This window comes from Typopeltis vanoorti, chromosome 3 (genome assembly GCF_054136105.1).
Source record: "Typopeltis vanoorti isolate ZY-2024b chromosome 3, IOZ_Tvanoo_1.0, whole genome shotgun sequence".
Classification (NCBI taxonomy): Eukaryota; Metazoa; Arthropoda; class Arachnida; order Uropygi; family Thelyphonidae; genus Typopeltis; species Typopeltis vanoorti.
The window spans coordinates 123,507,075-123,520,423 of record NC_143551.1 but is presented as its reverse complement, the minus strand read 5'-3'; the positions used below and the strand labels follow the sequence as shown (position 1 = coordinate 123,520,423).

General features: G+C 35.4%; 1 protein-coding gene across 1 annotated transcript in view; it reads right to left on the bottom strand.

Moving 5' to 3' along the window:
• LOC150108535 (serine/threonine-protein kinase NIM1-like) overlaps positions 1–11,502 on the bottom strand; it is a 123,944-nt gene extending 112,442 nt beyond the window's left edge. The window contains exon 1 of the mRNA XM_090415964.1: positions 11,366–11,502. The gene's annotated coding sequence lies outside the window, so the exon portion shown is untranslated. The remainder of the gene's footprint in view (positions 1–11,365) is intronic.
• Between the last annotated feature and the right edge of the window lie 1,847 nt (positions 11,503–13,349).

Here is a 13,349-nt window from a genome sequence, read left to right as displayed (position 1 = left end):
CCCTCCATTAAAAGGGGCGTTGGTCTCACACCGGGGTGATGAAAGTCATCGCCCACTTAAAGGCATTCACATGCATCTATGCTTGTAGCGTAAGGAACTCATGATCTCTTAGCCAACTAGGCTGCCTACTTGCAATTGCACATAGGCAGAAAATGAGCAGATTTGCAAATATATGTTATCAATGATATTCACATACTTAATATTTCTTTCTTGTTCATATGAAAAGAAAAATAATGATTATAATAAAGTAAAAAGAAAATGAAATTAATGATGTTTCCAAAAAAAAAAAAAATCGATTAAAATATTTTTGATTTCATGGAATCTAATGTTTAGATCATAGCGCCACCTATAATTGATATTCCAGCAAAGTATCATGATAGATAGAGTTGCCGTTATGTGTAAATATAAAGGTTTCGCTTTTGATAAGAAAGTGAAGATTACAGTGATGTATGCAGCGAAAATCAAGCTCGTGTTCAGAAAATTTGTGACTAAACGAATATAAGAATCGGAAGCGAACCGTTGATACAACTGCGAAATATCGTCGGATTTCAAAGATTATTTATAACGTTTGTGTGTGTGTGTCTGCAATGGATCTCCATATAGGTCAATGTTATCTGTACCGTACCAATACAAAAAGCAGTAATTCTGAAGTGGAGAATCCAAAGTCTGCATTTAAAAGTGTTTTTTCACGTAACCCTTAGTGATAATATACCTTTCACGCTGAACCACCTTGACCTCGATCCCATAAAAGCGACAATACCGTCCTTCAAGATACAATAGGCGAGTTCATTGACTTGTGCAAAAGTGCTTGTACATACAGAAACACTAACTGCTTGAATGCATTCATTTTTCATCGCTCAGATACTGCAGTGATTGACGTAAAAACCAATACGTTGCCGGATGATGCCATAAAATCAGACATTCATACGGTGACAAGGCTATAACCGGCAGTACAAATGTAACAAAACCTGGCAGTGTTCCAGGAGGCCGTTTAACAGCGTCCTGCGTGTTACACTATTGAACTGCACGATCTCGGTCCTACTTTAAGGTTATGTTATTAATAGTATAGTAATGTTCATCTGCAGCAAGAATCCCCAAACATTTGGAAACTTCGGCACTCAAAACACAACTAAAAATAAGTAATCTTCACATCACACTGTACAAAAAGCAACTTTCTATAAATATTCTACAACCTTCTTAAATGCCAATTTGCATTCCCTTTATGACGATAGCCTAATTAATTTCATGCTAGTGGAGTTTCAGCACTCCCAAAATAGAATTCTCTTTACTTGTTCTTACCTTAGATAATATTCGGATCACCAGACAATAAGTAACACTTCTACTCGCAATAACATTAGCTTTTGACCTTTCTTAACATTAATTTAACACATTTATAAGTACCGCAGTATCAATGAAATTGGAATTTGTCTTCCCTTTTGTTGAAGGCGTTAATTTTCATTTTTTGGAGATCTTTGAATCCGAGACGACTCATAATATCATAGAACAGTGTATTCTTATTTGGGGACAGTATACCAAAATTTCGAGATTTTACAAAAGTTATCTTTTTATATCATTATATACTACGGGGGGAGGGGGGGCTACGCCTCCCTGGTGCCTACGGCGCCCAACTCCCCGTGTTCCGGACTGGTAGGCCAGTTTTCCTTGAATTCTGATGACGCGAATTTTCTGATGACTCGAACTCCCTGGCGCCTACGTCTCATGTGCTACATGCTTGTGCCACATGAGATGTTACTACTCCCGTTCCAACGTAAGGGTACTCAACGGTGAAGTTTCCATTTTCTTAGAAAATATCCATCCGTCCTACGAATCAACCTAGAGGTTGATTCGTAGGACCAACTTCTATGCTTCGTAGAATGATTTTCTAACTCATAGAAAGGCCGTTTTTGTGTCTTTCCGTATATTTTTTTTTACGATTACACTTTCATGGTTATTACTCATAACAACTGGTGATTATTATTATTATTTTTTTCTTTTACAATTCTTCAATTTGCACACGCGTGTTATCTGGTTATTGTCTGGATTAAAAAATGTAGACACTATCGAATGCAAGTCAGCTGAATTTATTATTTATTATTATCATTATTATTATTATTATTATTATTATTATTTTAAAGGGAAGAGGACTAAGAATAAAGCTGCTTCTTTGCCCGGGTTGCTTGATCCAGTACCGGTTTTCCCATCCCCTCCCATCTTGCGTGAAATAAGACATCATCGTGTACTAACAACAACACATGCAATATAATGAATATTTCATTAATTCATGTACCTTAGTGGTTTACACATTCAGTTTTATCTGTAATGATACTTTCATCCACAACCTTCGAACACTGCTATTATAAATTTAGACTGGTGAGCACAGATTCGATTATGAATCAATCTCTTCATGACACTGATGAGATTTAACATTTTCATATGTTTCTTTAATAGAATGTATCTCAAATAAAAATTATAGTTTTAATTATGGTTAAGAACTAAAATATGCTTACCTGAGAAAAGTAGAGAAGGACGGGCTTGTCCTTCATGACAAGTGACTGGATTGATTTTGTTTTACACGTTTCCAGCTGATCAAGTCGTCCATGAGAGATTCTCATTTTACTTTCTTGATACATTTTCGACTGTCGAATGAGATACCAGGAAAGTTCCTTGTAGTTGGAAGAATTGAATAATGTCTGAAGTAATTCTGATGTCTCATTATAAATCTAATGGAAGCCAGAAGCATGTTTTTTTTATTTAATTTATTTTGTTTATTTAATAATTACTTCTGTGATAAAATGTTAGAAACGAATTGTTTGTCAAAGTGTGAAACGTACGTTATTCATTTATTTTTAATTATCTGTCAGGAATCTATCCAGGATTTACTAAATAGATTTATGACAGATAAAAAAAACTGAAATTATGTCATTTATTTATTGCTTTCAGAGGTCGTTTCAGAACATACATTATACATTTAAATAAAATTTTTCTTAGATGATTACTTTAAAATATAATTGAATTTAATTATCTAACTAAGCTGCTTATAGAATGCAAAACTGCTACGTTAGGTGATTGATAAAACGTACTGATTATATAACTGGTCTTCTTGAAAGATTTAAACACTTCTATTTCAGGTAATATAAAGCTATGACCACGATTCCATATTTTGGTGGAAATATTAGTTCGAACACTAGCAAAGCAAATTTTCATGAATATTGCACAACGCTATAGCGTCTCGGAACAATGAACAGCAAAACAAATAATATGCTGACAAGAAAACAGATTATATTAGCATATACTTTGTATTTAGGGTCAATAACTCATTATCAAGGACAAATGGAACGTTTTTCGCATTCTCCAAAGGGAAGAGCTGACCTTTTAGCTGTTACTTTTTGGAAATCGGTAAAAATGAAATGTATTTACGTAATTTGTGCATTCCCAGCCCTGACTACTTTTGTATGTACCCTGTGCTCTGCGGTCAGTTTTGCGCCGTTGTGGGATTAAATATCAGAATTTGTTTTACGGAGGAAGGGGGGACCCTACTTACCTGCACAGCAATCAATTAACTCAGGAAACGAATGCAAAAAAAAAAAAAAAAAAAAAAGTAAGGTCGGTGAATGGAACTGAATATACGAAGTGTTTCCTCTGAACACCTAGAAAGTTCCCATAATGCAATTACAAAAGTAATCATGATGCTAAGCACGTATCTTAAGTTTATTATGCACTATTGGGTATCACTCCAATCGAGTAATAAACATTCACTGAATGGTATTTATGTACAATTATATAAATATTTATTCACTTTGATTAATTATATTTCATATATGAAATATAATCAAAATTATGAGTTATTTTATGTTTTGTATTCTCCACGTCTTTATCATCTGAACATCAGCGTGAATCACATTCTGAAATACTCATTTACAACAAGGAAAATATACCACTAAATGGTTTTTTTAATTGAGACATTCATTATGTATCAGTTAACGAGCATATAATAGAAATAATTTCCAAATGATTCCTAATGCTTGTTTTCCTTTAAAAATCCTCTTAAGCTACTCGTTTTTTATTATAGTGCTTGAGTGTTTTAAGTACTACATTTATACTGAAGAGAACGCATTTCAGTTATGCGAATTAGCTAAATATGAATGAAGGGATGATTCCATTTTTAGTACGATGTTGTTATATTTTAAGAATGCACCAAAACTCAAATATATGGTATGCGTCAGTTGACTATGCCATCCGGCCAATGGATCTTTCTGCGTAGTTAAAATATTCATTTTCATGGATGATAAACTATCATCCCCCATATGAGATTTCACTCTGTGTCTAAATTCGAGAGAGAATGTGAATCAACCACTTGAACATCATATCACTGTCTAACACTGTTCATTCACTGTCTAAAGATATTCTTTCTTTAAATATTGGGCGTTGCTTGAGTACCAAAGTCAAGTTCTTTATAAAACGTAGTTTTTGTATGTTTTTTTTTTGCAAATATTTAAATCGATTCATTCATTTCCTCTCAGCTGCGTTTATATAATTACTTTATTATATTATTTCCATGACCGAAATGGTGGAAGAATAAAAACCATGAAGTGGAAAGGATCCTGAATAGTATTGGTTGTCTACTATTGGATTTAAATCTCTGAGCTATCATATGATGTGTGTTTATTGCCGTGCAGCATATTAAAATACTCCTATATTCTTCCAAATTAGGACTGCTATCATCACCGCCCAATATTTTGTACAAATAACGCCATCGGCAAGTGTTGACAGGAACAGAACATTGAATGAGGAAGTTCCTAGCCATAGATCAGCATGTAGGCAAGGAGGTACTTGATTTAGTTGTCAAGCTTGAAGACTGATGCCCAAAAGAGTTTCGATACCTGCACATTTCATGATCTGCTTTGATCATCCAGATGGAAGGACTAGAAAAAATGCCTTGAGAATAGTCTTTCTCATTAACTCCTGACTAGATTATTGAGTTCATTGAGATTACCATTCAGCAATCTAAAAGAAGTAATTTTCTTTGCAACTTGAAACGTTCGGGCTCTTATGGATAACCATATACTACTGACTGATCGACCCGAAGGAACACTGCGTTTATTTCTGTGGTGAACTGAATTTCTCATCAATATAGCTTACTTGCTTTGGATAAGTGCAATTTATAGAAAGCATAAGGATAATATATCTTCTTTTGAAGGGGGGGGCAAAAAATTCAGGCTGGAACTTCAAATCGATGGAAGTTCCAGCCTGAATTAGCTATCATCTCATGACCTTACATCTTCAGGGCCCGGTTGGTCGAGTAGTTAGCGTATCCGCTCTCCAGCCAAGAGGATGCGGGTTCGAATCCCGCTAAAAGGTATGGATGTTCCTAATTGGCCTACTAACCAATTACCCTATGTACTACTGTGATTTGTGTCATGACCTATGATGTCTTTGCGCCATAAACATCAAATAAAAAACTTTACATCTAAGACTGAAGAAGAATCAGCAAGACAATTATTAACCTGTACTCCACCCCTCGATGCTCATGATGCCTCTAAGGAGAATTTATTTCATACAGGACACAGTATGAAGAGATAACATCATTTTTCTTGGTGAATTCATGAATTCATTTGGCATGACTCAAGGAAAGGAAGGAAGGAAGGAAGAGAGGGAGGCTGAGAAATCAAACTCCAAAAAAATGTTGTTGATGATGCAATCAGTTAAGTGCGATTGATTGCACTTAATTGATGGCATCATTATCCGTGTCATGTTCGTAATGATATGATCAGTGATGCCGATTGCTAGACTGATCATTTTAATTCGTTTTATCATGGTCAAAGATTTCACATCTTAGCTGCAATTTTAACTTATCGACGGCCTGATTCTGCACTGAGATGTTAAACCAGGCCAACCTGTGAAAAACGGTCGACCTGATCTTTACTGCATAGCTACTCCAAGAGAAATTTCATTAACAACATTTTTCATGTTATTTATTGATTGATTTAACCGAGGCATTCGAGTATTATGCAGGGAGATCTATGAAACATTATTCTATCCAAGATTGGTTGACCAAAAAAATTCATTTCTCTGTTCAGACTATGAACTATTTTTCAGTAAGTGTAATCGACAGCGCGAATTCTGAGGATTAATTCTTGGTGAAAGCAAGTGTGAAAGGTTGTGTGTCTTAGTACCTCTGTTCTTTACATGCTAGCAATGGAAAATCTCGTTCCATGAACTGAAATGTTTAGGAATCCAGTTTTTTAATTACCTCCGATCCAAAGCATCACTTGTGGAACATCAGTATGCTGATGACAGTATTGTTTGCTTTCATTCTTAAGCTTCATGCACTTCGAATCACTGACATTAATGTCAAAGAAGTGTAGAAAACAACTGACACGCGAGACAAGCAAAAAAGGCGTAAGTGCTTTATCAGTCCGCTTAAGGTGATCCAGTGGAGATACCTGTTATTCAAATGATAAAATAACTGCAAAATATCAATCATATCTTCCCTATAATGGTATTTAGCTTGAAGAATTCTCGTGATTCGCAATCATTTAGTCACATAACCCATTTGTCAGATATCTGTTTCACAAAACAGATCTGCTAGGAACTGAAAGAACACCAAACAGCAAGAGAAGAGAGAAAGGATGCGGCAAGCAGTATGAAGGACCATAACATGGATATTAACAGCTAGGATGCTCAGGCTCTTAAGCAGTCGAAATGAAGAAAAGCAGTTTGTGTACAGGATAACACAGTTCTGAAAATATGCGGTGTATCGCAGAGACCGAGAAGAGAAGACTTAAAGAAGCATCAGTTTGCAAGAGGGAATGCTGCTCCACTATCACTGCCTTTGGAATCTCATACTATCAATGTGGAAAGTTATGCAGCTCATCCATGGATTAATCAGAAATCTCCGGAACAACTCACCAATGTCATATCTGCCGATAATGTACACATACCGGCCACTGAATTAAAAACCTTTATGCAGATGTACGTAAACGTCACGTACGCAGAGTACGTGCAAAATACCTAGTCATGTGCATCACCACTTGTTCTAGGTAACTATAAGAGAATGGAGTCGAAATTAAGTAATCGTCAATAGTGTTGATCACAGTGGGAAAAACAAAGGAGCTTTCGGAGTTCAATAAAGGGCTTATTGTGGGCTGCCCTTCTGGCTGGAGCCACGATTTTGAAAACAGCATAACTGACTGGTTTCTCAAAAGGTGAGATATTCCGGTTGTTTAATCAGTGGGAAAATAACCTACATTACTTGTCTAAGAGGCCTAACTGTTGTACTAAGAGAGAGAAACTGTCAGGAATGAGATCGTCGTCGTGTGAGAAGGCTTGTATGGGCAAACAGAACTTCCTGTATGCGGCAATTGACGGAAGCATTTAATAATGAAGGCTGTTCCCGATCCATATCTCACCGAACTATGCGCGGGGAATTGAAGAGGATCGGTACTGACAGTCGCATCCCTATACAGAAACAACTGATTTCTGCGAAGAACCGGAAAGTTTGTGTACAATGGTGTCCGTGACTGGACAGTGGAAGACTCGAAAAAAGTCATGAGGTCCGACGGGTCACGGTAGACAGAGAATTTGGCGACAGCCCCATGAAGCAATGAACCCAATTTGTCTTGTAAACACAACTCAAGGCTTTGGAGAATGCTCTGTTGGTATGTGGGTTCCCTGATATTACTGGAAGGCTGAGTGTCCTCCACGGAATATTTGAACATTATTGCCGATCAAGTCCATCCTGCAATGTTGACTATTTTTTCCAGCAGGTGAAGGTATCATGGACGAATGCTACTGTCCATCGCGCAAGAATTGCTCAGCAGTAGTTCAGCGAGCATGACAGCGACTTCCACTATCTTCCCTGACCACCACAAAATCGGATCTTAACCCGGTTTTGTGGTGGAAGAATGTATGGGACATGTCTAGGAGCAAAGTCTTCTTTCGTCAAATCTGAGCAAGTTAAAGTACTGTCTAGTATGTTGCACACACAGATACAATCCAACATTTTGTGGAATCTATGCCAAACCGAATATGTGTACTGTAATTCGGGCTAAAGGAGGTCCAACACGGTATTCAAGTTTCTAATTCAGTGGCCCGTATGTGTAACTGCGAGCGGTTGGTTGCCAACGATGACATATCATAGCTTATTTGTAGGTATGTGGACATAAACCCTTACTATTTATCCCAATTTGTATTAACTCTTGATTATAATATAATTATAAATATAATTAAATAGTGAAAACTATTTAATTATATTTTCCAAGACTCGCCTAGAACATTTTTAAATTGCGAGGTTCTTCCAAACAGTTTAGAGATTAGCAGATTTAACTGGACGCTTTACAGAAATTCGGCAAAAATGAAAAAATTAAAGTATTTCAAATAATTTACATTAGGAACTAAAACTGATCCCAAAACTTCCATTACACTGATCATCTGCTATCAGAGTAAGCAAAGGAGGGGTTATTAACCCCCGTTAGACGACCTGCAATTAGTCTTATCACCAAATGTCCCATTTATACATTACCACTCGCGTTTCCTTCTCTGATGGATAGTAACGAGTTTGTTAAGTGATAACAGCTAACCTAGACTTCTCTGGGCGTATCTCTGTTTCCACGGCCACCAGATAGTCTAGGTCACTACCACAAAGGACTCATGAGATAAATACAAGTATGAATTTACCATCACAACTTTGCTGGAGGATAGAGTTGAGTATGTACTTGTGTACATACTCAACTGAACTCACCTGAACAGTTGAGTATGTTCACTGCACTAGGAAAATAAATGGAACATACCTTAAATTCCTCAGAGCTAGCGAGAGTTTCAAAATTGCTCCCTTCAATGTGCTAAGCATTTAGGTTCAAGGATTCTGATAATCAGAACGACAAAATGGAAAGGGGACAAAGTTGGACCTTTATTTTGATCCATTCCGTTTGTTCATGATATATATAATACAATAAAGCATTTTATGGGAGTCCATCAATGGTTGTTTTGTTTATTCAGCTAAACTCACGACATTAATTGAAACTGTCGTAACTAAAAAAATTGTCACACATGAGAAGGTGGTAAAAGATTTGTATATTGCACGCAAGTGGGATCATAAAGGTATAGGAAGACAGGTTTTGAATTGCAAAAAAGAAAAAATTGAGATAACTAAGACCAAGAGACCAGTATATTATGTTTATTAATTCTGTGTAATTCCTAGTTCTAGAGGAAAAGGTAATAATGAATTATGCAGAATATTTAACGTTATATCAATATTAATGCGACGTGCCGATTTCAGAAAGGGAAATAAGCTAAATACCTTGCTTGCATACTGAACTAAAGAAGTATAAGGATAACAGAACATTTTTATACAAGTGGGGCAATTATATAGAGGTTTAGGTACAAAATTCTGGTAGTCTGTTTATTCAAGTAAGTGAACTCAACGTTAATTACTGAACATTTTATATTCTTGTTATCGACATAGCGAATTTCTTCATTTGTCCATTCCTGGATATCATTTCATAAATGAGGTACCTATCGGAGAGAAACTTGAATTTTTATTATATTTCTGTCTTCTTTCAACAGAAATGCATAAAAATAAAATAAAAACTCGTGCTTCTTTAACCACTAGCGAGTTAAAAAAAAAAAAAGCTAGTGACATAGCTACTGCGAGAGCTTATCAAACGATGTTATTAAACTGATCAGCTTTCAGTTTACTTTTATTTTATTGCAGGAAACTGATACGTAAACTCAGGCGCCTTCAACACAGAATCGGATATAAAGAAAACTAACAATTACACTATAGAAAAAACCAAAACCTGATATAAAGAAAACTAATAATTACACTATAATAAAAACCAAAATATGTCACAAGTGTAATAAGCAGTGGCAGCTCGTGGCTTGAAATTGTGGGATGCTGCAACTTTCGAAATATACATAAACACTGTGTTTGGATAAAATATCAAAATTATGTAAAAATTAAAAAAAATTAAATATGGAAAAAATATTGTTTATTATCGATAAAATTATAGTTTGGTATAATTCAAAATTACTTAAAAAGAAAATATATTCTTCTTTTGTTTCATGAAAAATAGTTTATTATCGATAAAATTATACAGTTTAGTATTATTCAGTGTTTCAATAACTTTTGTAATAATAACAAAGGTAAATAACTTTTTCCTTGATGTTTGTGTGACTGTTGAATTTTTTCTCGTTGAAATCATCGTAAGCGCATTTAACCTACCCTGATTCAGTGCTCCTCAGAAATGTTTTTATTCTCTTTAATGTGGAAAAACAGCGTTCAGGCTCTGATGTACTCATAGGAATTGTCAAGAGAATTTTTATCAATACAGTAATTTCACTAAGAACACAATTTAAATTATTCTCTGTTATAAATTTTAACAAGTCAATTAATTTACAATGATCATGCATGTCGGGTCTACTGCAGAATACTCGAAGTTCAGTTTCAAGTTTTTCTTTGTTTATCATGGGATATATCGTGTTTACGGAGTAAACACGATAAGCACTACGAACACTCTTACTACTGGCGCAAACTGCATATAAACAACAGTGGAACTGCACGATGGACAGTACCGCATTACGCTAATAGCTCGTATCTTACTATGACGTGCATATGCTTGTGCGCGCAGCAATATGACAGTATGCAATATTATAGTGTAATTAGCAGCACTGTGGTAAACACAGTGCTGCTAGTGCCCTCCTAAGTGCTACAAGATGGATTTTTATTATTTTTTATACAAAATAAGAGAATTGTATAGAATTGCTGATGATAAAATTAAATATTACAAGCAAATATAAATTAATAAATATATTTATATATCGAGAAAAATTGAGGGTACTGCAGTTCCACAGTGCCTATGCACGAGCCGCCCCTGGTAATAAGGAATGTCTTCAATATAAAATAATTAAACAAAAAATGATCAAACGAAAGCAGAAATGAACTTGAATATAAACCACGCTGGTATGTAGAACTATCGAATTGTGAGAAGCAATTTCACAAAATTAAATTGTAACAAATAGTAATACCCATCAGGGTAAAAGTAGTTGTACATATTGTAAATATTATTTGCTATACGGTACGTCCGATTGGTTTAATAAGATACTCCCCGGCGCAACCAGAAAAACGACTTGAACCTGAATTGGACCTGAATTCAATTCCCGTCGTGAAGGAGGCGGGGGATCTTATATTATGAATTCCAGTATAAATTAAAATTATAGAGATTAATATATTGATAGTTAAGAAGAAATCAGTGTTCGATAAATCAATAAAATAAAATAGGATAAGTTCATTAGAAAAAAAAAAAAGAAGGCAGTCTGATAAAATATGAATTGTTAAAGAAAGAATTGTATGTAAGATGCCCATTACCTATATGTAGCTAAGCAAGAACAATTCCCTCTCTAGAATCCTTGCGTAGACTAGATCCTCACAGTTTAATTAAGGCGGTCTTATACAGGTTCTTGTCATCTCCATATTCTATGATGTCTGTTATTGGGATATCTGAATTGTTACGATTTCTTCGAAACGGCCAGCCCAATCATGATGTTGCTAGTCCTGTATATGTAAAGATAAGAATGTTATTTTGCCTCTTTACAAGAGCTTGATAAGACCTCACCTGGACTATTGTGCGCAGGTCTGGTCTCCTGGTTTCCGTTGCGATTCTGATATAGTGGAGAGAGTACAAAGGAGAACGTTAAAAATGATATCAGGATTGTGGAATATTTATTATGAAGACAGATCGAAAACTTACAAACTTCTGAAAGGGTCATACAGAATTTCAATTGATGGAATATTTCAATTTATGGAAGGTGGGGGCAAGACTAGAGGGCATCCTTGGAAGTCGAGAATGACGGCCGCCAAGGCGGTGAGGGCTAGATTTTTCTCTCAGAGTGGTGCGTGATTGGAATGGACTGCCTTCGGATGTTGTGAGTGCAAGCAATGTGAATGAATTCAAGAATAAGTATGATAGCTGGTGTGTGTAGTATATGGCCTCCCTCGATGACTCTGACTACCTGGAGGTCTCACTTGATTACTTTTTTGTTCCTCATTGGTATTCAAATTTTTAGTTTTCATATTTTTACATTCAAATTTACTTTCAAAAATCTATATTTAATTTTATTCATTATTTTCCTTGTTTTTCGGTTTTATTTTCGACTATTGAATATACTGTATTTATTTAAGTTCACATAAATGGTTCCAAATATATACTGTATCATCCTTATCTTCTAAAAATATCCAACCGGATATGTTTTATTACTTCTTTAATATAAATTAAACGTTTAAATTAATGTTACATTTTTAGGTAATGGAGCTACCCTGATGGACAACCGGGGCAGCTCCATTACCTAAATAGTTTTTGTTTTTAAAATCAGGAGAATCATGAAACATAGTTTCAGAAAACGTTTATACTAATAGTTTTTTTTTTTATGATTTACCTGCAATCATTATATGGGACAAGTAGACGATGATCGTGTAGCGGATGAACTGACCTAATTGCACTGCGATATATGATATGATAGACGTCGAATCCGTATACTGAATAATGATATGGGAAATATTGTAGTGAATTAAGGAAATCTGTATAAACGATGCATCTGTGGTAGGGTTTCGTCTTCATATACTGTAATGTACACTTTATGGCATGTAGTTCTAAGTACGATTTTTTTTTCATTCCAGTGAAATACTTTTAGATGTTACTTTGTCTAGGAAGGCATCAGACTTTCAACCTTTGAAAACAGAAAATATGAGTATTATGTTCTGTGTTTTAAAAAGCTGATTATATATATATATAATGATGATAATTACCCCATATTGTCAGAAAATGAACTTTATATCTGTAATTTCAATTAAATTGCAAGCTTTCACTAAACATGACAAACTACATGCTAAAATGCTGGCATATTATTGTCATTATTAAGAGGGCTCTCCATGGAGTCAGGGACTCATCGAGGGAGGTCACATACTACACCAGCTGTCATATTTGTTCTTGAATTCATTCATGCTACTTGCCCCCACACACACCATCCAATGGGAACCCATTCCAATCACGCACCACCCTATGAGAGAAAAATCTATATCTCACCCTTTCTTGACGGCATTCATTATTAGCTTCCAAGGAAGCCCTCTCGTCCTTTCTCCATCCTCCATAAAATGAAAAATTCCATCAGCTGAAATCCTGTACGACCCTTCCAGAAGTTTGTATCAGTCATATCATCTTTCTTTCTCCTGTTTGCTAGTGTCTGTAGCCTACAAGTTCTCAATCTGTCTTCATAATCATTTCACAATCCTGTTTTCATTTACAACACTCTCTTCACTGGATTAGAGATAGTTGATGGAAGTTTTTTCACTTGGC